Source organism: Plectrocnemia conspersa, unplaced genomic scaffold (genome assembly GCF_051122295.1).
Source record: "Plectrocnemia conspersa isolate PC_06_02 unplaced genomic scaffold, ASM5112229v1 ptg000007l, whole genome shotgun sequence".
Classification (NCBI taxonomy): domain Eukaryota; kingdom Metazoa; phylum Arthropoda; class Insecta; order Trichoptera; family Polycentropodidae; genus Plectrocnemia; species Plectrocnemia conspersa.
The window spans coordinates 751,633-778,136 of NW_028277171.1; positions in this window are offsets into that span (position 1 = coordinate 751,633).

Consider the following 26,504-nt stretch of genomic DNA (forward strand, 5'->3'; position numbering starts at 1 on the left):
ATCAGTTCGATCGTACCCCCATACTAGCCATTTTGAGACTTTCGGAAGAGTTAACGCTCTTAACTGCTTGGTTTCGAAGATTAAAATTTAAATTTCTAATATCGCATAGAACTAACGTGCAGCCCCTATACGTTATGTTTAAAAAAAATATATAAAATTTTTTTTCAAAATGGCGGCTATCGTAAAAATTCAAAGTGTCATAACTTTGCTAAATAAAATCCTACTGAAAAATGTCGTATGCAAAAAGTGTTTGGAATTTTAATTTGCATATAAAAGCAATTTTTAATTATTTTTTTTTTAATAAAAACCGAGTCTTACCATATATTGACCGAGACCTCGAACGAGCTTTTATGCGACTCTGCATACAGTTAACGCTCGTATGAGGTTTCTATTTAAGAAATCGACTTGAATTTTTAAAACAAAACAGAGCTTTCAACTATACTTACGATACTATAAAAAAAAATTAAAAATTAAAAAATAAAAGTATTTTTTTTTCAAAACACGTTTAGTGTGATGAGTCGATCGACCCACCATACATACGCTCATAAGATTTTCAATATAGTTAAGGTCAGTGTGAGCTTATTTATACATATTTGAATTTTAATTTTTGTGACAGTATAGAATTCTTAAGCATGCTGTGTATGTTTGTTAGCAAAATCCATTTTGTCAATTTTTTGCAAAATTGCGACAAGAATTAAAATTCAATCACTTATAACTCAGTAGTGTTGAATTTCGTCAAAAAAGTCTCTATGCATGAAATGTTCAGAAGCCTAAAGTTCATCAGAATAAAATATAAAAAATATATATTTTTGCTTGAAAACAAGCGATGTATCAGTTCGATCGTACCCCCATACTAGCTATTTTGAGACTTTCGAAAGAGTTAACGCTCTTAACTGCTTGGTTTCGAAGATTAAAATTTAAATTTCTAATATCGCATAGAACTAACGTGCAGCCCCTATACGTTATGTTTAAAAAAAATATATAAAATTTTTTTTCAAAATGGCGGCTATCGTAAAAATTCAAAGTGTCATAACTTTGCTAAATAAAATCCTACTGAAAAATGTCGTATGCAAAAAGTGTTTGGAATTTTAATTTGCATATAAAAGCAATTTTTAATTATTTTTTTTTTAATAAAAACCGAGTCTTACCATATATTGACCGAGACCTCGAACGAGCTTTTATGCGACTCTGCATACAGTTAACGCTCGTATGAGGTTTCTATTTAAGAAATCGACTTGAATTTTTTAAACAAAACAGAGCTTTCAACTATACTTACGATACTATAAAAAAAAATTAAAAATTAAAAAATAAAAGTATTTTTTTTTCAAAACACGTTTAGTGTGATGAGTCGATCGACCCACCATACATACGCTCATAAGATTTTCAATATAGTTAAGGTCAGTGTGAGCTTATTTATACATATTTGAATTTTAATTTTTGTGACAGTATAGAATTCTTAAGCATCCTGTGTATGTTTGTTAGCAAAATCCATTTTGTCAATTTTTTGCAAAATTGCGACAAGTATTAAAATTCAATCACTTATAACTCAGTAGTGTTGAATTTCGTCAAAAAAGTCTCTATACATGAAATGTTCAGAAGCCTAAAGTTCATCAGAATAAAATATAAAAAATATATATTTTTGCTTGAAAACAAGCGATGTATCAGTTCGATCGTACCCCCATACTAGCCATTTTGAGAATTTCGGAAGAGTTAACGCTCTTAACTGCTTGGTTTCGAAGATTAAAATTTAAATTTCTAATATCGCATAGAACTAACGTGCAGCCCCTATACGTTATGTTTAAAAAAAATATATAAAATTTTTTTCAAAATGGCGGCTATCGTAAAAATTCAAAGTGTCATAACTTTGCTAAATAAAATCCTACTGAAAAATGTCGTATGCAAAAAGTGTTTGGAATTTTAATTTGCATATAAAAGCAATTTTTAATTATTTTTTTTTTAATAAAAACCGAGTCTTACCATATATTGACCGAGACCTCGAACGAGCTTTTATGCGACTCTGCATACAGTTAACGCTCGTATGAGGTTTCTATTTAAGAAATCGACTTGAATTTTTTAAACAAAACAGAGCTTTCAACTATACTTACGATACTATAAAAAAAAATTAAAAATTAAAAAATAAAAGTATTTTTTTTTCAAAACACGTTTAGTGTGATGAGTCGATCGACCCACCATACATACGCTCATAAGATTTTCAATATAGTTAAGGTCAGTGTGAGCTTATTTATACATATTTGAATTTTAATTTTTGTGACAGTATAGAATTCTTAAGCATCCTGTGTATGTTTGTTAGCAAAATCCATTTTGTCAATTTTTTGCAAAATTGCGACAAGTATTAAAATTCAATCACTTATAACTCAGTAGTGTTGAATTTCGTCAAAAAAGTCTCTATACATGAAATGTTCAGAAGCCTAAAGTTCATCAGAATAAAATATAAAAAATATATATTTTTGCTTGAAAACAAGCGATGTATCAGTTCGATCGTACCCCCATACTAGCCATTTTGAGACTTTCGGAAGAGTTAACGCTCTTAACTGCTTGGTTTCGAAGATTAAAATTTAAATTTCTAATGTCGCATAGAACTAACGTGCAGCCCCTATACGTTATGTTTAAAAAAAATATATAAAATTTTTTTCAAAATGGCGGCTATCGTAAAAATTCAAAGTGTCATAACTTTGCTAAATAAAATCCTACTGAAAAATGTCGTATGCAAAAAGTGTTTGGAATTTTAATTTGCATATAAAAGCAATTTTTAATTATTTTTTTTTTAATAAAAACCGAGTCTTACCATATATTGACCGAGACCTCGAACGAGCTTTTATGCGACTCTGCATACAGTTAACGCTCGTATGAGGTTTCTATTTAAGAAATCGACTTGAATTTTTTAAACAAAACAGAGCTTTCAACTATACTTACGATACTATAAAAAAAAATTAAAAATTAAAAAATAAAAGTATTTTTTTTTCAAAACACGTTTAGTGTGATGAGTCGATCGACCCACCATACATACGCTCATAAGATTTTCAATATAGTTAAGGTCAGTGTGAGCTTATTTATACATATTTGAATTTTAATTTTTGTGACAGTATAGAATTCTTAAGCATCCTGTGTATGTTTGTTAGCAAAATCCATTTTGTCAATTTTTTGCAAAATTGCGACAAGTATTAAAATTCAATCACTTATAACTCAGTAGTGTTGAATTTCGTCAAAAAAGTCTCTATACATGAAATGTTCAGAAGCCTAAAGTTCATCAGAATAAAATATAAAAAATATATATTTTTGCTTGAAAACAAGCGATGTATCAGTTCGATCGTACCCCCATACTAGCCATTTTGAGACTTTCGGAAGAGTTAACGCTCTTAACTGCTTGGTTTCGAAGATTAAAATTTAAATTTCTAATGTCGCATAGAACTAACGTGCAGCCCCTATACGTTATGTTTAAAAAAAATATATAAAATTTTTTTTCAAAATGGCGGCTATCGTAAAAATTCAAAGTGTCATAACTTTGCTAAATAAAATCCTACTGAAAAATGTCGTATGCAAAAAGTGTTTGGAATTTTAATTTGCATATAAAAGCAATTTTTAATTATTTTTTTTTTAATAAAAACCGAGTCTTACCATATATTGACCGAGACCTCGAACGAGCTTTTATGCGACTCTGCATACAGTTAACGCTCGTATGAGGTTTCTATTTAAGAAATCGACTTGAATTTTTTAAACAAAATAGAGCTTTCAACTATACTTACGATACTATAAAAAAAAATTAAAAATTAAAAAATAAAAGTATTTTTTTTTCAAAACACGTTTAGTGTGATGAGTCGATCGACCCACCATACATACGCTCATAAGATTTTCAATATAGTTAAGGTCAGTGTGAGCTTATTTATACATATTATAATTTTAATTTTTGTGACAGTATAGAATTCTTAAGCATCCTGTGTATGTTTGTTAGCAAAATCCATTTTGTCAATTTTTTGCAAAATTGCGACAAGTATTAAAATTCAATCACTTATAACTCAGTAGTGTTGAATTTCGTCAAAAAAGTCTCTATACATGAAATGTTCAGAAGCCTAAAGTTCATCAGAATAAAATATAAAAAATATATATTTTTGCTTGAAAACAAGCGATGTATCAGTTCGATCGTACCCCCATACTAGCCATTTTGAGACTTTCGGAAGAGTTAACGCTCTTAACTGCTTGGTTTCGAAGATTAAAATTTAAATTTCTAATATCGCATAGAACTAACGTGCAGCCCCTATACGTTATGTTTAAAAAAAATATATAAAATTTTTTTTCAAAATGGCGGCTATCGTAAAAATTCAAAGTGTCATAACTTTGCTAAATAAAATCCTACTGAAAAATGTCGTATGCAAAAAGTGTTTGGAATTTTAATTTGCATATAAAAGCAATTTTTAATTATTTTTTTTTTAATAAAAACCGAGTCTTACCATATATTGACCGAGACCTCGAACGAGCTTTTATGCGACTCTGCATACAGTTAACGCTCGTATGAGGTTTCTATTTAAGAAATCGACTTGAATTTTTTAAACAAAACAGAGCTTTCAACTATACTTACGATACTATAAAAAAAAATTAAAAATTAAAAAATAAAAGTATTTTTTTTTCAAAACACGTTTAGTGTGATGAGTCGATCGACCCACCATACATACGCTCATAAGATTTTCAATATAGTTAAGGTCAGTGTGAGCTTATTTATACATATTTGAATTTTAATTTTTGTGACAGTATAGAATTCTTAAGCATCCTGTGTATGTTTGTTAGCAAAATCCATTTTGTCAATTTTTTGCAAAATTGCGACAAGTATTAAAATTCAATCACTTATAACTCAGTAGTGTTGAATTTCGTCAAAAAAGTCTCTATACATGAAATGTTCAGAAGCCTAAAGTTCATCAGAATAAAATATAAAAAATATATATTTTTGCTTGAAAACAAGCGATGTATCAGTTCGATCGTACCCCCATACTAGCCATTTTGAGACTTTCGGAAGAGTTAACGCTCTTAACTGCTTGGTTTCGAAGATTAAAATTTAAATTTCTAATGTCGCATAGAACTAACGTGCAGCCCCTATACGTTATGTTTAAAAAAAATATATAAAATTTTTTTCAAAATGGCGGCTATCGTAAAAATTCAAAGTGTCATAACTTTGCTAAATAAAATCCTACTGAAAAATGTCGTATGCAAAAAGTGTTTGGAATTTTAATTTGCATATAAAAGCAATTTTTAATTATTTTTTTTTTAATAAAAACCGAGTCTTACCATATATTGACCGAGACCTCGAACGAGCTTTTATGCGACTCTGCATACAGTTAACGCTCGTATGAGGTTTCTATTTAAGAAATCGACTTGAATTTTTTAAACAAAACAGAGCTTTCAACTATACTTACGATACTATAAAAAAAAATTAAAAATTAAAAAATAAAAGTATTTTTTTTTCAAAACACGTTTAGTGTGATGAGTCGATCGACCCACCATACATACGCTCATAAGATTTTCAATATAGTTAAGGTCAGTGTGAGCTTATTTATACATATTTGAATTTTAATTTTTGTGACAGTATAGAATTCTTAAGCATCCTGTGTATGTTTGTTAGCAAAATCCATTTTGTCAATTTTTTGCAAAATTGCGACAAGTATTAAAATTCAATCACTTATAACTCAGTAGTGTTGAATTTCGTCAAAAAAGTCTCTATACATGAAATGTTCAGAAGCCTAAAGTTCATCAGAATAAAATATAAAAAATATATATTTTTGCTTGAAAACAAGCGATGTATCAGTTCGATCGTACCCCCATACTAGCCATTTTGAGACTTTCGGAAGAGTTAACGCTCTTAACTGCTTGGTTTCGAAGATTAAAATTTAAATTTCTAATGTCGCATAGAACTAACGTGCAGCCCCTATACGTTATGTTTAAAAAAAATATATAAAATTTTTTTTCAAAATGGCGGCTATCGTAAAAATTCAAAGTGTCATAACTTTGCTAAATAAAATCCTACTGAAAAATGTCGTATGCAAAAAGTGTTTGGAATTTTAATTTGCATATAAAAGCAATTTTTAATTATTTTTTTTTTAATAAAAACCGAGTCTTACCATATATTGACCGAGACCTCGAACGAGCTTTTATGCGACTCTGCATACAGTTAACGCTCGTATGAGGTTTCTATTTAAGAAATCGACTTGAATTTTTTAAACAAAATAGAGCTTTCAACTATACTTACGATACTATAAAAAAAAATTAAAAATTAAAAAATAAAAGTATTTTTTTTTCAAAACACGTTTAGTGTGATGAGTCGATCGACCCACCATACATACGCTCATAAGATTTTCAATATAGTTAAGGTCAGTGTGAGCTTATTTATACATATTATAATTTTAATTTTTGTGACAGTATAGAATTCTTAAGCATCCTGTGTATGTTTGTTAGCAAAATCCATTTTGTCAATTTTTTGCAAAATTGCGACAAGTATTAAAATTCAATCACTTATAACTCAGTAGTGTTGAATTTCGTCAAAAAAGTCTCTATACATGAAATGTTCAGAAGCCTAAAGTTCATCAGAATAAAATATAAAAAATATATATTTTTGCTTGAAAACAAGCGATGTATCAGTTCGATCGTACCCCCATACTAGCCATTTTGAGACTTTCGGAAGAGTTAACGCTCTTAACTGCTTGGTTTCGAAGATTAAAATTTAAATTTCTAATATCGCATAGAACTAACGTGCAGCCCCTATACGTTATGTTTAAAAAAAATATATAAAATTTTTTTTCAAAATGGCGGCTATCGTAAAAATTCAAAGTGTCATAACTTTGCTAAATAAAATCCTACTGAAAAATGTCGTATGCAAAAAGTGTTTGGAATTTTAATTTGCATATAAAAGCAATTTTTAATTATTTTTTTTTTAATAAAAACCGAGTCTTACCATATATTGACCGAGACCTCGAACGAGCTTTTATGCGACTCTGCATACAGTTAACGCTCGTATGAGGTTTCTATTTAAGAAATCGACTTGAATTTTTTAAACAAAACAGAGCTTTCAACTATACTTACGATACTATAAAAAAAAATTAAAAATTAAAAAATAAAAGTATTTTTTTTTCAAAACACGTTTAGTGTGATGAGTCGATCGACCCACCATACATACGCTCATAAGATTTTCAATATAGTTAAGGTCAGTGTGAGCTTATTTATACATATTTGAATTTTAATTTTTGTGACAGTATAGAATTCTTAAGCATCCTGTGTATGTTTGTTAGCAAAATCCATTTTGTCAATTTTTTGCAAAATTGCGACAAGTATTAAAATTCAATCACTTATAACTCAGTAGTGTTGAATTTCGTCAAAAAAGTCTCTATACATGAAATGTTCAGAAGCCTAAAGTTCATCAGAATAAAATATAAAAAATATATATTTTTGCTTGAAAACAAGCGATGTATCAGTTCGATCGTACCCCCATACTAGCCATTTTGAGACTTTCGGAAGAGTTAACGCTCTTAACTGCTTGGTTTCGAAGATTAAAATTTAAATTTCTAATGTCGCATAGAACTAACGTGCAGCCCCTATACGTTATGTTTAAAAAAAATATATAAAATTTTTTTTCAAAATGGCGGCTATCGTAAAAATTCAAAGTGTCATAACTTTGCTAAATAAAATCCTACTGAAAAATGTCGTATGCAAAAAGTGTTTGGAATTTTAATTTGCATATAAAAGCAATTTTTAATTATTTTTTTTTTAATAAAAACCGAGTCTTACCATATATTGACCGAGACCTCGAACGAGCTTTTATGCGACTCTGCATACAGTTAACGCTCGTATGAGGTTTCTATTTAAGAAATCGACTTGAATTTTTTAAACAAAACAGAGCTTTCAACTATACTTACGATACTATAAAAAAAAATTAAAAATTAAAAAATAAAAGTATTTTTTTTTCAAAACACGTTTAGTGTGATGAGTCGATCGACCCACCATACATACGCTCATAAGATTTTCAATATAGTTAAGGTCAGTGTGAGCTTATTTATACATATTGGAATTTTAATTTTTGTGACAGTATAGAATTCTTAAGCATCCTGTGTATGTTTGTTAGCAAAATCCATTTTGTCAATTTTTTGCAAAATTGCGACAAGTATTAAAATTCAATCACTTATAACTCAGTAGTGTTGAATTTCGTCAAAAAAGTCTCTATACATGAAATGTTCAGAAGCCTAAAGTTCATCAGAATAAAATATAAAAAATATATATTTTTGCTTGAAAACAAGCGATGTATCAGTTCGATCGTACCCCCATACTAGCCATTTTGAGACTTTCGGAAGAGTTAACGCTCTTAACTGCTTGGTTTCGAAGATTAAAATTTAAATTTCTAATATCGCATAGAACTAACGTGCAGCCCCTATACGTTATGTTTAAAAAAAATATATAAAATTTTTTTTCAAAATGGCGGCTATCGTAAAAATTCAAAGTATCATAACTTTGCTAAATAAAATCCTACTGAAAAATGTCGTATGCAAAAAGTGTTTGGAATTTTAATTTGCATATAAAAGCAATTTTTAATTATTTTTTTTTTAATAAAAACCTAGTCTTACCATATATTGACCGAGACCTCGAACGAGCTTTTATGCGACTCTGCATACAGTTAACGCTCGTATGAGGTTTCTATTTAAGAAATCGACTTGAATTTTTTAAACAAAACAGAGCTTTCAACTATACTTACGATACTATAAAAAAAAATTAAAAATTAAAAAATAAAAGTATTTTTTTTTCAAAACACGTTTAGTGTGATGAGTCGATCGACCCACCATACATACGCTCATAAGATTTTCAATATAGTTAAGGTCAGTGTGAGCTTATTTATACATATTTGAATTTTAATTTTTGTGACAGTATAGAATTCTTAAGCATGCTGTGTATGTTTGTTAGCAAAATCCATTTTGTCAATTTTTTGCAAAATTGCGACAAGAATTAAAATTCAATCACTTATAACTCAGTAGTGTTGAATTTCGTCAAAAAAGTCTCTATGCATGAAATGTTCAGAAGCCTAAAGTTCATCAGAATAAAATATAAAAAATATATATTTTTGCTTGAAAACAAGCGATGTATCAGTTCGATCGTACCCCCATACTAGCTATTTTGAGACTTTCGAAAGAGTTAACGCTCTTAACTGCTTGGTTTCGAAGATTAAAATTTAAATTTCTAATATCGCATAGAACTAACGTGCAGCCCCTATACGTTATGTTTAAAAAAAATATATAAAATTTTTTTTCAAAATGGCGGCTATCGTAAAAATTCAAAGTGTCATAACTTTGCTAAATAAAATCCTACTGAAAAATGTCGTATGCAAAAAGTGTTTGGAATTTTAATTTGCATATAAAAGCAATTTTTAATTATTTTTTTTTAAATAAAAACCGAGTCTTACCATATATTGACCGAGACCTCGAACGAGCTTTTATGCGACTCTGCATACAGTTAACGCTCGTATGAGGTTTCTATTTAAGAAATCGACTTGAATTTTTTAAACAAAACAGAGCTTTCAACTATACTTACGATACTATAAAAAAAAATTAAAAATTAAAAAATAAAAGTATTTTTTTTTCAAAACACGTTTAGTGTGATGAGTCGATCGACCCACCATACATACGCTCATAAGATTTTCAATATAGTTAAGGTCAGTGTGAGCTTATTTATACATATTTGAATTTTAATTTTTGTGACAGTATAGAATTCTTAAGCATCCTGTGTATGTTTGTTAGCAAAATCCATTTTGTCAATTTTTTGCAAAATTGCGACAAGTATTAAAATTCAATCACTTATAACTCAGTAGTGTTGAATTTCGTCAAAAAAGTCTCTATACATGAAATGTTCAGAAGCCTAAAGTTCATCAGAATAAAATATAAAAAATATATATTTTTGCTTGAAAACAAGCGATGTATCAGTTCGATCGTACCCCCATACTAGCCATTTTGAGACTTTCGGAAGAGTTAACGCTCTTAACTGCTTGGTTTCGAAGATTAAAATTTAAATTTCTAATATCGCATAGAACTAACGTGCAGCCCCTATACGTTATGTTTAAAAAAAATATATAAAATTTTTTTCAAAATGGCGGCTATCGTAAAAATTCAAAGTGTCATAACTTTGCTAAATAAAATCCTACTGAAAAATGTCGTATGCAAAAAGTGTTTGGAATTTTAATTTGCATATAAAAGCAATTTTTAATTATTTTTTTTTTAATAAAAACCGAGTCTTACCATATATTGACCGAGACCTCGAACGAGCTTTTATGCGACTCTGCATACAGTTAACGCTCGTATGAGGTTTCTATTTAAGAAATCGACTTGAATTTATTAAACAAAACAGAGCTTTCAACTATACTTACGATACTATAAAAAAAAATTAAAAATTAAAAAATAAAAGTATTTTTTTTTCAAAACACGTTTAGTGTGATGAGTCGATCGACCCACCATACATACGCTCATAAGATTTTCAATATAGTTAAGGTCAGTGTGAGCTTATTTATACATATTTGAATTTTAATTTTTGTGACAGTATAGAATTCTTAAGCATCCTGTGTATGTTTGTTAGCAAAATCCATTTTGTCAATTTTTTGCAAAATTGCGACAAGTATTAAAATTCAATCACTTATAACTCAGTAGTGTTGAATTTCGTCAAAAAAGTCTCTATACATGAAATGTTCAGAAGCCTAAAGTTCATCAGAATAAAATATAAAAAATATATATTTTTGCTTGAAAACAAGCGATGTATCAGTTCGATCGTACCCCCATACTAGCCATTTTGAGACTTTCGGAAGAGTTAACGCTCTTAACTGCTTGGTTTCGAAGATTAAAATTTAAATTTCTAATGTCGCATAGAACTAACGTGCAGCCCCTATACGTTATGTTTAAAAAAAATATATAAAATTTTTTTCAAAATGGCGGCTATCGTAAAAATTCAAAGTGTCATAACTTTGCTAAATAAAATCCTACTGAAAAATGTCGTATGCAAAAAGTGTTTGGAATTTTAATTTGCATATAAAAGCAATTTTTAATTATTTTTTTTTTAATAAAAACCGAGTCTTACCATATATTGACCGAGACCTCGAACGAGCTTTTATGCGACTCTGCATACAGTTAACGCTCGTATGAGGTTTCTATTTAAGAAATCGACTTGAATTTTTTAAACAAAACAGAGCTTTCAACTATACTTACGATACTATAAAAAAAAATTAAAAATTAAAAAATAAAAGTATTTTTTTTTCAAAACACGTTTAGTGTGATGAGTCGATCGACCCACCATACATACGCTCATAAGATTTTCAATATAGTTAAGGTCAGTGTGAGCTTATTTATACATATTTGAATTTTAATTTTTGTGACAGTATAGAATTCTTAAGCATCCTGTGTATGTTTGTTAGCAAAATCCATTTTGTCAATTTTTTGCAAAATTGCGACAAGTATTAAAATTCAATCACTTATAACTCAGTAGTGTTGAATTTCGTCAAAAAAGTCTCTATACATGAAATGTTCAGAAGCCTAAAGTTCATCAGAATAAAATATAAAAAATATATATTTTTGCTTGAAAACAAGCGATGTATCAGTTCGATCGTACCCCCATACTAGCCATTTTGAGACTTTCGGAAGAGTTAACGCTCTTAACTGCTTGGTTTCGAAGATTACAATTTAAATTTCTAATATCGCATAGAACTAACGTGCAGCCCCTATACGTTATGTTTAAAAAAAATATATAAAAATTTTTTTCAAAATAGCGGCTATCGTAAAAATTCAAAGTGTCATAACTTGGCTAAATAAAATCCTACTGAAAAATGTCGTATGCAAAAAGTGTTTGGAATTTTAATTTGCATATAAAAGCAATTTTTAATTATTTTTTTTTTAATAAAAACCGAGTCTTACTATATATTGACCGAGACCTCGAACGAGCTTTTATGCGACTCTGCATACAGTTAACGCTCGTATGAGGTTTCTATTTAAGAAATCTACTTGAATTTTTTTAACAAAACAGAGCTTTCAACTATACTTACGATACTATAAAAAATAATTAAAAATTAAAAAATAAAAGTATTTTTTTTTCAAAACACGTTTAGTGTGATGAGTCGATCGACCCACCATACATACGCTCATAAGATTTATAATATAGTTAAGGTCAGTGTGAGCTTATTTATACATATTTGAATTTTAATTTTTGTGACAGTATAGAATTCTTAAGCATCCTGTGTATGTTTGTTAGCAAAATCCATTTTGTCAATTTTTTGCAAAATTGCGACAAGTATTAAAATTCAATCACTTATAACTCAGTAGTGTTGAATTTCGTCAAAAAAGTCTCTATACATGAAATGTTCAGAAGCCTAAAGTTCATCAGAATAAAATATAAAAAATATATATTTTTGCTTGAAAACAAGCGATGTATCAGTTCGATCGTACCCCCATACTAGCCATTTTGAGACTTTCGGAAGAGTTAACGCTCTTAACTGCTTGGTTTCGAAGATTAAAATTTAAATTTCTAATATCGCATAGAACTAACGTGCAGCCCCTATACGTTATGTTTAAAAAAAATATATAAATTTTTTTTTCAAAATGGCGGCTATCGTAAAAATTCAAAGTGTCATAACTTTGCTAAATAAAATCCTACTGAAAAATGTCGTATGCAAAAAGTGTTTGGAATTTTAATTTGCATATAAAAGCAATTTTTAATTATTTTTTTTTTTAATAAAAACCGAGTCTTACCATATATTGACCGAGACCTCGAACGAGCTTTTATGCGACTCTGCATACAGTTAACGCTAATATGAGGTTTCTATTTAAGAAATCGACTTGAATTTTTTAAACAAAACAGAGCTTTCAACTATACTTACGATACTATAAAAAAAAATTAAAAATTAAAAAATAAAAGTATTTTTTTTTCAAAACACGTTTAGTGTGATGAGTCGATCGACCCACCATACATACGCTCATAAGATTTTCAATATAGTTAAGGTCAGTGTGAGCTTATTTATACATATTTGAATTTTAATTTTTGTGACAGTATAGAATTCTTAAGCATCCTGTGTATGTTTGTTAGCAAAATCCATTTTGTCAATTTTTTGCAAAATTGCGACAAGTATTAAAATTCAATCACTTATAACTCAGTAGTGTTGAATTTCGTCAAAAAAGTCTCTATACATGAAATGTTCAGAAGCCTAAAGTTCATCAGAATAAAATATAAAAAATATATATTTTTGCTTGAAAACAAGCGATGTATCAGTTCGATCGTACCCCCATACTAGCCATTTTGAGACTTTCGGAAGAGTTAACGCTCTTAACTGCTTGGTTTCGAAGATTACAATTTAAATTTCTAATATCGCATAGAACTAACGTGCAGCCCCTATACGTTATGTTTAAAAAAAATATATAAAAATTTTTTTCAAAATAGCGGCTATCGTAAAAATTCAAAGTGTCATAACTTGGCTAAATAAAATCCTACTGAAAAATGTCGTATGCAAAAAGTGTTTGGAATTTTAATTTGCATATAAAAGCAATTTTTAATTATTTTTTTTTTAATAAAAACCGAGTCTTACTATATATTGACCGAGACCTCGAACGAGCTTTTATGCGACTCTGCATACAGTTAACGCTCGTATGAGGTTTCTATTTAAGAAATCTACTTGAATTTTTTTAACAAAACAGAGCTTTCAACTATACTTACGATACTATAAAAAATAATTAAAAATTAAAAAATAAAAGTATTTTTTTTTCAAAACACGTTTAGTGTGATGAGTCGATCGACCCACCATACATACGCTCATAAGATTTATAATATAGTTAAGGTCAGTGTGAGCTTATTTATACATATTTGAATTTTAATTTTTGTGACAGTATAGAATTCTTAAGCATCCTGTGTATGTTTGTTAGCAAAATCCATTTTGTCAATTTTTTGCAAAATTGCGACAAGTATTAAAATTCAATCACTTATAACTCAGTAGTGTTGAATTTCGTCAAAAAAGTCTCTATACATGAAATGTTCAGAAGCCTAAAGTTCATCAGAATAAAATATAAAAAATATATATTTTTGCTTGAAAACAAGCGATGTATCAGTTCGATCGTACCCCCATACTAGCCATTTTGAGACTTTCGGAAGAGTTAACGCTCTTAACTGCTTGGTTTCGAAGATTAAAATTTAAATTTCTAATATCGCATAGAACTAACGTGCAGCCCCTATACGTTATGTTTAAAAAAAATATATAAATTTTTTTTTCAAAATGGCGGCTATCGTAAAAATTCAAAGTGTCATAACTTTGCTAAATAAAATCCTACTGAAAAATGTCGTATGCAAAAAGTGTTTGGAATTTTAATTTGCATATAAAAGCAATTTTTAATTATTTTTTTTTTTAATAAAAACCGAGTCTTACCATATATTGACCGAGACCTCGAACGAGCTTTTATGCGACTCTGCATACAGTTAACGCTAATATGAGGTTTCTATTTAAGAAATCGACTTGAATTTTTTAAACAAAACAGAGCTTTCAACTATACTTACGATACTATAAAAAAAAATTAAAAATTAAAAAATAAAAGTATTTTTTTTTCAAAACACGTTTAGTGTGATGAGTCGATCGACCCACCATACATACGCTCATAAGATTTTCAATATAGTTAAGGTCAGTGTGAGCTTATTTATACATATTTGAATTTTAATTTTTGTGACAGTATAGAATTCTTAAGCATCCTGTGTATGTTTGTTAGCAAAATCCATTTTGTCAATTTTTTGCAAAATTGCGACAAGTATTAAAATTCAATCACTTATAACTCAGTAGTGTTGAATTTCGTCAAAAAAGTCTCTATACATGAAATGTTCAGAAGCCTAAAGTTCATCAGAATAAAATATAAAAAATATATATTTTTGCTTGAAAACAAGCGATGTATCAGTTCGATCGTACCCCCATACTAGCCATTTTGAGACTTTCGGAAGAGTTAACGCTCTTAACTGCTTGGTTTCGAAGATTACAATTTAAATTTCTAATATCGCATAGAACTAACGTGCAGCCCCTATACGTTATGTTTAAAAAAAATATATAAAAATTTTTTTCAAAATAGCGGCTATCGTAAAAATTCAAAGTGTCATAACTTGGCTAAATAAAATCCTACTGAAAAATGTCGTATGCAAAAAGTGTTTGGAATTTTAATTTGCATATAAAAGCAATTTTTAATTATTTTTTTTTTAATAAAAACCGAGTCTTACTATATATTGACCGAGACCTCGAACGAGCTTTTATGCGACTCTGCATACAGTTAACGCTCGTATGAGGTTTCTATTTAAGAAATCTACTTGAATTTTTTTAACAAAACAGAGCTTTCAACTATACTTACGATACTATAAAAAATAATTAAAAATTAAAAAATAAAAGTATTTTTTTTTCAAAACACGTTTAGTGTGATGAGTCGATCGACCCACCATACATACGCTCATAAGATTTATAATATAGTTAAGGTCAGTGTGAGCTTATTTATACATATTTGAATTTTAATTTTTGTGACAGTATAGAATTCTTAAGCATCCTGTGTATGTTTGTTAGCAAAATCCATTTTGTCAATTTTTTGCAAAATTGCGACAAGTATTAAAATTCAATCACTTATAACTCAGTAGTGTTGAATTTCGTCAAAAAAGTCTCTATACATGAAATGTTCAGAAGCCTAAAGTTCATCAGAATAAAATATAAAAAATATATATTTTTGCTTGAAAACAAGCGATGTATCAGTTCGATCGTACCCCCATACTAGCCATTTTGAGACTTTCGGAAGAGTTAACGCTCTTAACTGCTTGGTTTCGAAGATTAAAATTTAAATTTCTAATATCGCATAGAACTAACGTGCAGCCCCTATACGTTATGTTTAAAAAAAATATATAAATTTTTTTTTCAAAATGGCGGCTATCGTAAAAATTCAAAGTGTCATAACTTTGCTAAATAAAATCCTACTGAAAAATGTCGTATGCAAAAAGTGTTTGGAATTTTAATTTGCATATAAAAGCAATTTTTAATTATTTTTTTTTTTAATAAAAACCGAGTCTTACCATATATTGACCGAGACCTCGAACGAGCTTTTATGCGACTCTGCATACAGTTAACGCTAATATGAGGTTTCTATTTAAGAAATCGACTTGAATTTTTTAAACAAAACAGAGCTTTCAACTATACTTACGATACTATAAAAAAAAATTAAAAATTAAAAAATAAAAGTATTTTTTTTTCAAAACACGTTTAGTGTGATGAGTCGATCGACCCACCATACATACGCTCATAAGATTTTCAATATAGTTAAGGTCAGTGTGAGCTTATTTATACATATTTGAATTTTAATTTTTGTGACAGTATAGAATTCTTAAGCATCCTGTGTATGTTTGTTAGCAAAATCCATTTTGTCAATTTTTTGCAAAATTGCGACAAGTATTAAAATTCAATCACTTATAACTCAGTAGTGTTGAATTTCGTCAAAAAAGTCTCTATACATGAAATGTTCAGAAGCCTAAAGTTCATCAGAATAAAATATAAAAAATATATATTTTTGCTTGAAAACAAGCGATGTATCAGTTCGATCGTACCCCCATACTAGCCATTTTGAGACTTTCGGAAGAGTTAACGCTCTTAACTGCTTGGTTTCGAAGATTACAATTTAAATTTCTAATATCGCATAGAACTAACGTGCAGCCCCTATACGTTATGTTTAAAAAAAATATATAAAAATTTTTTTCAAAATAGCGGCTATCGTAAAAATTCAAAGTGTCATAACTTGGCTAAATAAAATCCTACTGAAAAATGTCGTATGCAAAAAGTGTTTGGAATTTTAATTTGCATATAAAAGCAATTTTTAATTATTTTTTTTTTAATAAAAACCGAGTCTTACTATATATTGACCGAGACCTCGAACGAGCTTTTATGCGACTCTGCATACAGTTAACGCTCGTATGAGGTTTCTATTTAAGAAATCTACTTGAATTTTTTTAACAAAACAGAGCTTTCAACTATACTTACGATACTATAAAAAATAATTAAAAATTAAAAAATAAAAGTATTTTTTTTTCAAAACACGTTTAGTGTGATGAGTCGATCGACCCACCATACATACGCTCATAAGATTTATAATATAGTTAAGGTCAGTGTGAGCTTATTTATACATATTTGAATTTTAATTTTTGTGACAGTATAGAATTCTTAAGCATCCTGTGTATGTTTGTTAGCAAAATCCATTTTGTCAATTTTTTGCAAAATTGCGACAAGTATTAAAATTCAATCACTTATAACTCAGTAGTGTTGAATTTCGTCAAAAAAGTCTCTATACATGAAATGTTCAGAAGCCTAAAGTTCATCAGAATAAAATATAAAAAATATATATTTTTGCTTGAAAACAAGCGATGTATCAGTTCGATCGTACCCCCATACTAGCCATTTTGAGACTTTCGGAAGAGTTAACGCTCTTAACTGCTTGGTTTCGAAGATTAAAATTTAAATTTCTAATATCGCATAGAACTAACGTGCAGCCCCTATACGTTATGTTTAAAAAAAATATATAAATTTTTTTTTCAAAATGGCGGCTATCGTAAAAATTCAAAGTGTCATAACTTTGCTAAATAAAATCCTACTGAAAAATGTCGTATGCAAAAAGTGTTTGGAATTTTAATTTGCATATAAAAGCAATTTTTAATTATTTTTTTTTTTAATAAAAACCGAGTCTTACCATATATTGACCGAGACCTCGAACGAGCTTTTATGCGACTCTGCATACAGTTAACGCTAATATGAGGTTTCTATTTAAGAAATCGACTTGAATTTTTTAAACAAAACAGAGCTTTCAACTATACTTACGATACTATAAAAAAAAATTAAAAATTAAAAAATAAAAGTATTTTTTTTTCAAAACACGTTTAGTGTGATGAGTCGATCGACCCACCATACATACGCTCATAAGATTTTCAATATAGTTAAGGTCAGTGTGAGCTTATTTATACATATTTGAATTTTAATTTTTGTGACAGTATAGAATTCTTAAGCATCCTGTGTATGTTTGTTAGCAAAATCCATTTTGTCAATTTTTTGCAAAATTGCGACAAGTATTAAAATTCAATCACTTATAACTCAGTAGTGTTGAATTTCGTCAAAAAAGTCTCTATACATGAAATGTTCAGAAGCCTAAAGTTCATCAGAATAAAATATAAAAAATATATATTTTTGCTTGAAAACAAGCGATGTATCAGTTCGATCGTACCCCCATACTAGCCATTTTGAGACTTTCGGAAGAGTTAACGCTCTTAACTGCTTGGTTTCGAAGATTAAAATTTAAATTTTTAATATCGCATAGAACTAACGTGCAGCCCCTATACGTTATGTTTAAAAAAAATATATAAAAATTTTTTTCAAAATGGCGGCTATCGTAAAAATTCAAAGTGTCATAACTTTGCTAAATAAAATCCTACTGAAAAATGTCGTATGCAAAAAGTGTTTGGAATCTTAATTTGCATATAAAAGCAATTTTTAATTATTTTTTTTTTAATAAAAACCGAGTCTTACCATATATTGACCGAGACCTCGAACGAGCTTTTATGCGACTCTGCATACAGTTAACGCTCGTATGAGGTTTCTATTTAAGAAATCGACTTGAATTTTTTAAACAAAACAGAGCTTTCAACTATACTTACGATACTATAAAAAAAAATTAAAAATTAAAAAATAAAAGTATTTTTTTTTCAAAACACGTTTAGTGTGATGAGTCGATCGACCCACCATACATACGCTCATAAGATTTTCAATATAGTTAAGGTCAGTGTGAGCTTATTTATACATATTTGAATTTTAATTTTTGTGACAGTAAAGAATTCTTAAGCATCCTGTGTATGTTTGTTAGCAAAATCCATTTTGTCAATTTTTTGCAAAATTGCGACAAGTATTAAAATTCAATCACTTATAACTCAGTAGTGTTGAATTTCGTCAAAAAAGTCTCTATACATGAAATGTTCAGAAGCCTAAAGTTCATCAGAATAAAATATAAAAAATATATATTTTTGCTTGAAAACAAGCGATGTATCAGTTCGATCGTACCCCCATACTAGCCATTTTGAGACTTTCGGAAGAGTTAACGCTCTTAACTGCTTGGTTTCGAAGATTACAATTTAAATTTCTAATATCGCATAGAACTAACGTGCAGCCCCTATACGTTATGTTTAAAAAAAATATATAAAAATTTTTTTCAAAATAGCGGCTATCGTAAAAATTCAAAGTGTCATAACTTGGCTAAATAAAATCCTACTGAAAAATGTCGTATGCAAAAAGTGTTTGGAATTTTAATTTGCATATAAAAGCAATTTTTAATTATTTTTTTTTTAATAAAAACCGAGTCTTACTATATATTGACCGAGACCTCGAACGAGCTTTTATGCGACTCTGCATACAGTTAACGCTCGTATGAGGTTTCTATTTAAGAAATCTACTTGAATTTTTTTAACAAAACAGAGCTTTCAACTATACTTACGATACTATAAAAAATAATTAAAAATTAAAAAATAAAAGTATTTTTTTTTCAAAACACGTTTAGTGTGATGAGTCGATCGACCCACCATACATACGCTCATAAGATTTTCAATATAGTTAAGGTCAGTGTGAGCTTATTTATACATATTTGAATTTTAATTTTTGTGACAGTAAAGAATTCTTAAGCATCCTGTGTATGTTTGTTAGCAAAATCCATTTTGTCAATTTTTTGCAAAATTGCGACAAGTATTAAAATTCAATCACTTATAACTCAGTAGTGTTGAATTTCGTCAAAAAAGTCTCTATACATGAAATGTTCAGAAGCCTAAAGTTCATCAGAATAAAATATAAAAAATATATATTTTTGCTTGAAAACAAGCGATGTATCAGTTCGATCGTACCCCCATACTAGCCATTTTGAGACTTTCGGAAGAGTTAACGCTCTTAACTGCTTGGTTTCGAAGATTACAATTTAAATTTCTAATATCGCATAGAACTAACGTGCAGCCCCTATACGTTATGTTTAAAAAAAATATATAAAATTTTTTTTCAAAATAGCGGCTATCGTAAAAATTCAAAGTGTCATAACTTGGCTAAATAAAATCCTACTGAAAAATGTCGTATGCAAAAAGTGTTTGGAATTTTAATTTGCATATAAAAGCAATTTTTAATTATTTTTTTTTTAATAAAAACCGAGTCTTACTATATATTGACCGAGACCTCGAACGAGCTTTTATGCGACTCTGCATACAGTTAACGCTCGTATGAGGTTTCTATTTAAGAAATCTACTTGAATTTTTTTAACAAAACAGAGCTTTCAACTATACTTACGATACTATAAAAAATAATTAAAAATTAAAAAATAAAAGTATTTTTTTTTCAAAACACGTTTAGTGTGATGAGTCGATCGACCCACCATACATACGCTCATAAGATTTTCAATATAGTTAAGGTCAGTGTGAGCTTATTTATACATATTTGAATTTTAATTTTTGTGACAGTATAGAATTCTTAAGCATCCTGTGTATGTTTGTTAGCAAAATCCATTTTGTCAATTTTTTGCAAAATTGCGACAAGTATTAAAATTCAATCACTTATAACTCAGTAGTGTTGAATTTCGTCAAAAAAGTCTCTATACATGAAATGTTCAGAAGCCTAAAGTTCATCAGAATAAAATATAAAAAATATATATTTTTGCTTGAAAACAAGCGATGTATCAGTTCGATCGTACCCCCATACTAGCCATTTTGAGACTTTCGGAAGAGTTAACGCTCTTAACTGCTTGGTTTCGAAGATTAAAATTTAAATTTCTAATATCGCATAGAACTAACGTGCAGCCCCTATACGTTATGTTTAAAAAAAATATATAAAATTTTTTTTCAAAATGGCGGCTATCGTAAAAATTCAAAGTGTCATAACTTTGCTAAATAAAATCCTACTGAAAAATGTCGTATGCAAAAAGTGTTTGGAATTTTAATTTGCATATAAAAGCAATTTTTAATTATTTTTTTTTTAATAAAAACCGAGTCTTATTATATATTGACCGAGACCTCGAACGAGCTTTTATGCGACTCTGCATACAGTTAACGCTCGTATGAGGTTTCTATTTAAGAAATCGACTTGAATTTTTTAAACAAAACAGAGCTTTCAACTATACTTACGATACTATAAAAAAAAATTAAAAATTAAAAAATAAAAGTATTTTTTTTTCAAAACACGTTTAGTGTGATGAGTCGATCGACCCACCATACATACGCTCATAAGATTTTCAATATAGTTAAGGTCAGTGTGAGCTTATTTATACATATTTGAATTTTTATTTTTGTGACAGTATAGAATTCTTAAGCATCCTGTGTATGTTTGTTAGCAAAATCCATTTTGTCAATTTTTTGCAAAATTGCGACAAGTATTAAAATTCAATCACTTATAACTCAGTAGTGTTGAATTTCGTCAAAAAAGTCTCTATACATGAAATGTTCAGAAGCCTAAAGTTCATCAGAATAAAATATAAAAAATATATATTTTTGCTTGAAAACAAGCGATGTATCAGTTCGATCGTACCCCCATACTAGCCATTTTGAGACTTTCGGAAGAGTTAACGCTCTTAACTGCTTGGTTTCGAAGATTAAAATTAAAATTTCTAATATCGCATAGAACTAACGTGCAGCCCCTATACGTTATGTTTAAAAAAAATATATAAAATTTTTTTTCAAAATGGCGGCTATCGTAAAAATTCAAAGTGTCATAACTTTGCTAAATAAAATCCTACTGAAAAATGTCGTATGCAAAAAGTGTTTGGAATTTTAATTTGCATATAAAAGCAATTTTTAATTATTTTTTTTTTAATAAAAACCGAGTCTTACCATATATTGACCGAGACCTCGAACGAGCTTTTATGCGACTCTGCATACAGTTAACGCTCGTATGAGGTTTCTATTTAAGAAATCGACTTGAATTTTTTAAACAAAACAGAGCTTTCAACTATACTTACGATACTATAAAAAAAAATTAAAAATTAAAAAATAAAAGTATTTTTTTTTCAAAACACGTTTAGTGTGATGAGTCGATCGACCCACCATACATACGCTCATAAGATTTTCAATATAGTTAAGGTCAGTGTGAGCTTATTTATACATATTTGAATTTTAATTTTTGTGACAGTATAGAATTCTTAAGCATCCTGTGTATGTTTGGTAGCAAAATCCATTTTGTCAATTTTTTGCAAAATTGCGACAAGTATTAAAATTCAATCACTTATAACTCAGTAGTGTTGAATTTCGTCAAAAAAGTCTCTATACATGAAATGTTCAGAAGCCTACAGTTCATCAGAATAAAATATAAAAAATATATATTTTTGCTTGAAAACAAGCGATGTATCAGTTCGATCGTACCCCCATACTAGCCATTTTGAGACTTTCGGAAGAGTTAACGCTCTTAACTGCTTGGTTTCGAAGATTAAAATTAAAATTTCTAATATCGCATAGAACTAACGTGCAGCCCCTATACGTTATGTTTAAAAAAAATATATAAAATTTTTTTTTAAAAATGGCGGCTATCGTAAAAATTCAAAAAGTCATAACTTTGCTAAATAAAATCCTACTGAAAAATGTCGTATGCAAAAAGTGTTTGGAATTTTAATTTGCATATAAAAGCAATTTTTAATTATTTTTTTTTTAATAAAAACCGAGTCTTACCATATATTGACCGAGACCTCGAACGAGCTTTTATGCGACTCTGCATACAGTTAACGCTCGTATGAGGTTTCTATTTAAGAAATCGACTTGAATTTTTTAAACAAAACAGAGCTTTCAACTATACTTACGATACTATAAAAAAAAATTAAAAATTAAAAAATAAAAGTATTTTTTTTTCAAAACACGTTTAGTGTGATGAGTCGATCGACCCACCATACATACGCTCATAAGATTTTCAATATAGTTAAGGTCAGTGTGAGCTTATTTATACATATTTGAATTTTTATTTTTGTGACAGTATAGAATTCTTAAGCATCCTGTGTATGTTTGTTAGCAAAATCCATTTTGTCAATTTTTTGCAAAATTGCGACAAGTATTAAAATTCAATCACTTATAACTCAGTAGTGTTGAATTTCGTCAAAAAAGTCTCTATACATGAAATGTTCAGAAGCCTAAAGTTCATCAGAATAAAATATAAAAAATATATATTTTTGCTTGAAAACAAGCGATGTATCAGTTCGATCGTACCCCCATACTAGCCATTTTGAGACTTTCGGAAGAGTTAACGCTCTTAACTGCTTGGTTTCGAAGATTAAAATTAAAATTTCTAATATCGCATAGAACTAACGTGCAGCCCCTATACGTTATGTTTAAAAAAAATATATAAAATTTTTTTTCAAAATGGCGGCTATCGTAAAAATTCAAAGTGTCATAACTTTGCTAAATAAAATCCTACTGAAAAATGTCGTATGCAAAAAGTGTTTGGAATTTTAATTTGCATATAAAAGCAATTTTTAATTATTTTTTTTTTAATAAAAACCGAGTCTTACCATATATTGACCGAGACCTCGAACGAGCTTTTATGCGACTCTGCATACAGTTAACGCTCGTATGAGGTTTCTATTTAAGAAATCGACTTGAATTTTTTAAACAAAACAGAGCTTTCAACTATACTTACGATACTATAAAAAAAAATTTAAAATTAAAAAATAAAAGTATTTTTTTTTCAAAACACGTTTAGTGTGATGAGTCGATCGACCCACCATACATACGCTCATAAGATTTTCAATATAGTTAAGGTCAGTGTGAGCTTATTTATACATATTTGAATTTTAATTTTTGTGACAGTATAGAATTCTTAAGCATCCTGTGTATGTTTGTTAGCAAAATCCATTTTGTCAATTTTTTGCAAAATTGCGACAAGTATTAAAATTCAATCACTTATAACTCAGTAGTGTTGAATTTCGTCAAAAAAGTCTCTATACATGAAATGTTCAGAAGCCTAAATTTCATCAGAATAAAATATAAAAAATATATATTTTTGCTTGAAAACAAGCGATGTATCAGTTCGATCGTACCCCCATACTAGCCATTTTGAGACTTTCGGAAGAGTTAACGCTCTTAACTGCTTGGTTTCGAAGATTAAAATTTAAATTTTTAATATCGCATAGAACTAACGTGCAGCCCCTATACGTTATGTTTAAAAAAAATATATAAATTTTTTTTTCAAAATGGCGGCTATCGTAAAAATTCAAAGTGTCATAACTTTGCTAAATAAAATCCTACTGAAAAATGTCGTATGCAAAAAGTGTTTGGAATTTTAATTTGCATATAAAAGCAATTTTTAATTATTTTTTTTTTAATAAAAACCGAGTCTTACCATATATTGACCGAGACCTCGAACGAGCTTTTATGCGACTCTGCATACAGTTAACGCTCGTATGAGGTTTCTATTTAAGAAATCGACTTGAATTTTTTAAACAAAACAGAGCTTTCAACTATACTTACGATACTATAAAAAAAAATTAAAAATTAAAAAATAAAAGTATTTTTTTTTCAAAACACGTTTAGTGTGATGAGTCGATCGACCCACCATACATACGCTCATAAGATTTTCAATATAGTTAAGGTCAGTGTGAGCTTATTTATACATATTTGAATTTTAATTTTTGTGACAGTATAGAATTCTTAAGCATCCTGTGTATGTTTGTTAGCAAAATCCATTTTGTCAATTTTTTGCAAAATTGCGACAAGTATTAAAATTCAATCACTTATAACTCAGTAGTGTTGAATTTCGTCAAAAAAGTCTCTATACATGAAATGTTCAGAAGCCTAAAGTTCATCAGAATAAAATATAAAAAATATATATTTTTGCTTGAAAACAAGCGATGTATCAGTTCGATCGTACCCCCATACTAGCCATTTTGAGACTTTCGGAAGAGTTAACGCTCTTAACTGCTTTGTTTCGAAGATTAAAATTTAAATTTCTAATATCGCATAGAACTAACGTGCAGCCCCTATACGTTATGTTTAAAAAAAATATATAAAATTTTTTTTTTAAATCGCGGCTATCGTAAAAATTCAAAGTGTCATAACTTTGCTAAATAAAATCCTACTGAAAAATGTCGTATGCAAAAAGTGTTTGGAATTTTAATTTGCATATAAAAGCAATTTTTAATTATTTTTTTTTTAATAAAAACCGAGTCTTACCATATATTGACCGAGACCTCGAACGAGCTTTTATGCGACTCTGCATACAGTTAACGCTCGTATGAGGTTTCTATTTAAGAAATCGACTTGAATTTTTTAAACAAAACAGAGCTTTCAACTATACTTACGATACTATAAAAAAAAATTAAAAATTAAAAAATAAAAGTATTTTTTTTTCAAAACACGTTTAGTGTGATGAGTCGATCGACCCACCATACATACGCTCATAAGATTTTCAATATAGTTAAGGTCAGTGTGAGCTTATTTATACATATTTGAATTTTAATTTTTGTGACAGTATAGAATTCTTAAGCATCCTGTGTATGTTTGTTAGCAAAATCCATTTTGTCAATTTTTTGCAAAATTGCGACAAGTATTAAAATTCAATCACTTATAACTCAGTAGTGTTGAATTTCGTCAAAAAAGTCTCTATACATGAAATGTTCAGAAGCCTAAAGTTCATCAGAATAAAATATAAAAAATATATATTTTTGCTTGAAAACAAGCGATGTATCTGTTCGATCGTACCCCCATACTAGCCATTTTGAGACTTTCGGAAGAGTTAACGCTCTTAACTGCTTGGTTTCGAAGATTAAAATTAAAATTTCTAATATCGCATAGAACTAACGTGCAGCCCCTATACGTTATGTTTAAAAAAAATATATAAATTTTTTTTTCAAAATGGCGGCTATCGTAAAAATTCAAAGTGTCATAACTTTGCTAAATAAAATCCTACTGAAAAATATCGTATGCAAAAAGTGTTTAGAATTTTAATTAGCATATAAAAGCAATTTTTAATTTTTTTTTTTTTAATAAAAACCGAGTCTTACCATATATTGACCGAGACCTCGAACGAGCTTTTATGCGACTCTGCATACAGTTAACGCTCGTATGAGGTTTCTATTTAAGAAATCGACTTGAATTTTTTAAACAAAACAGAGCTTTCAACTATACTTACGATACTATAAAAAAAAATTAAAAATTAAAAAATAAAAGTATTTTTTTTTCAAAACACGTTTAGTGTGATGAGTCGATCGACCCACCATACATACGCTCATAAGATTTTCAATATAGTTAAGGTCAGTGTGAGCTTATTTATACATATTTGAATTTTAATTTTTGTGACAGTATAGAATTCTTAAGCATCCTGTGTATGTTTGTTAGCAAAATCCATTTTGTCAATTTTTTGCAAAATTGCGACAAGTATTAAAATTCAATCACTTATAACTCAGTAGTGTTGAATTTCGTCAAAAAAGTCTCTATACATGAAATGTTCAGAAGCCTAA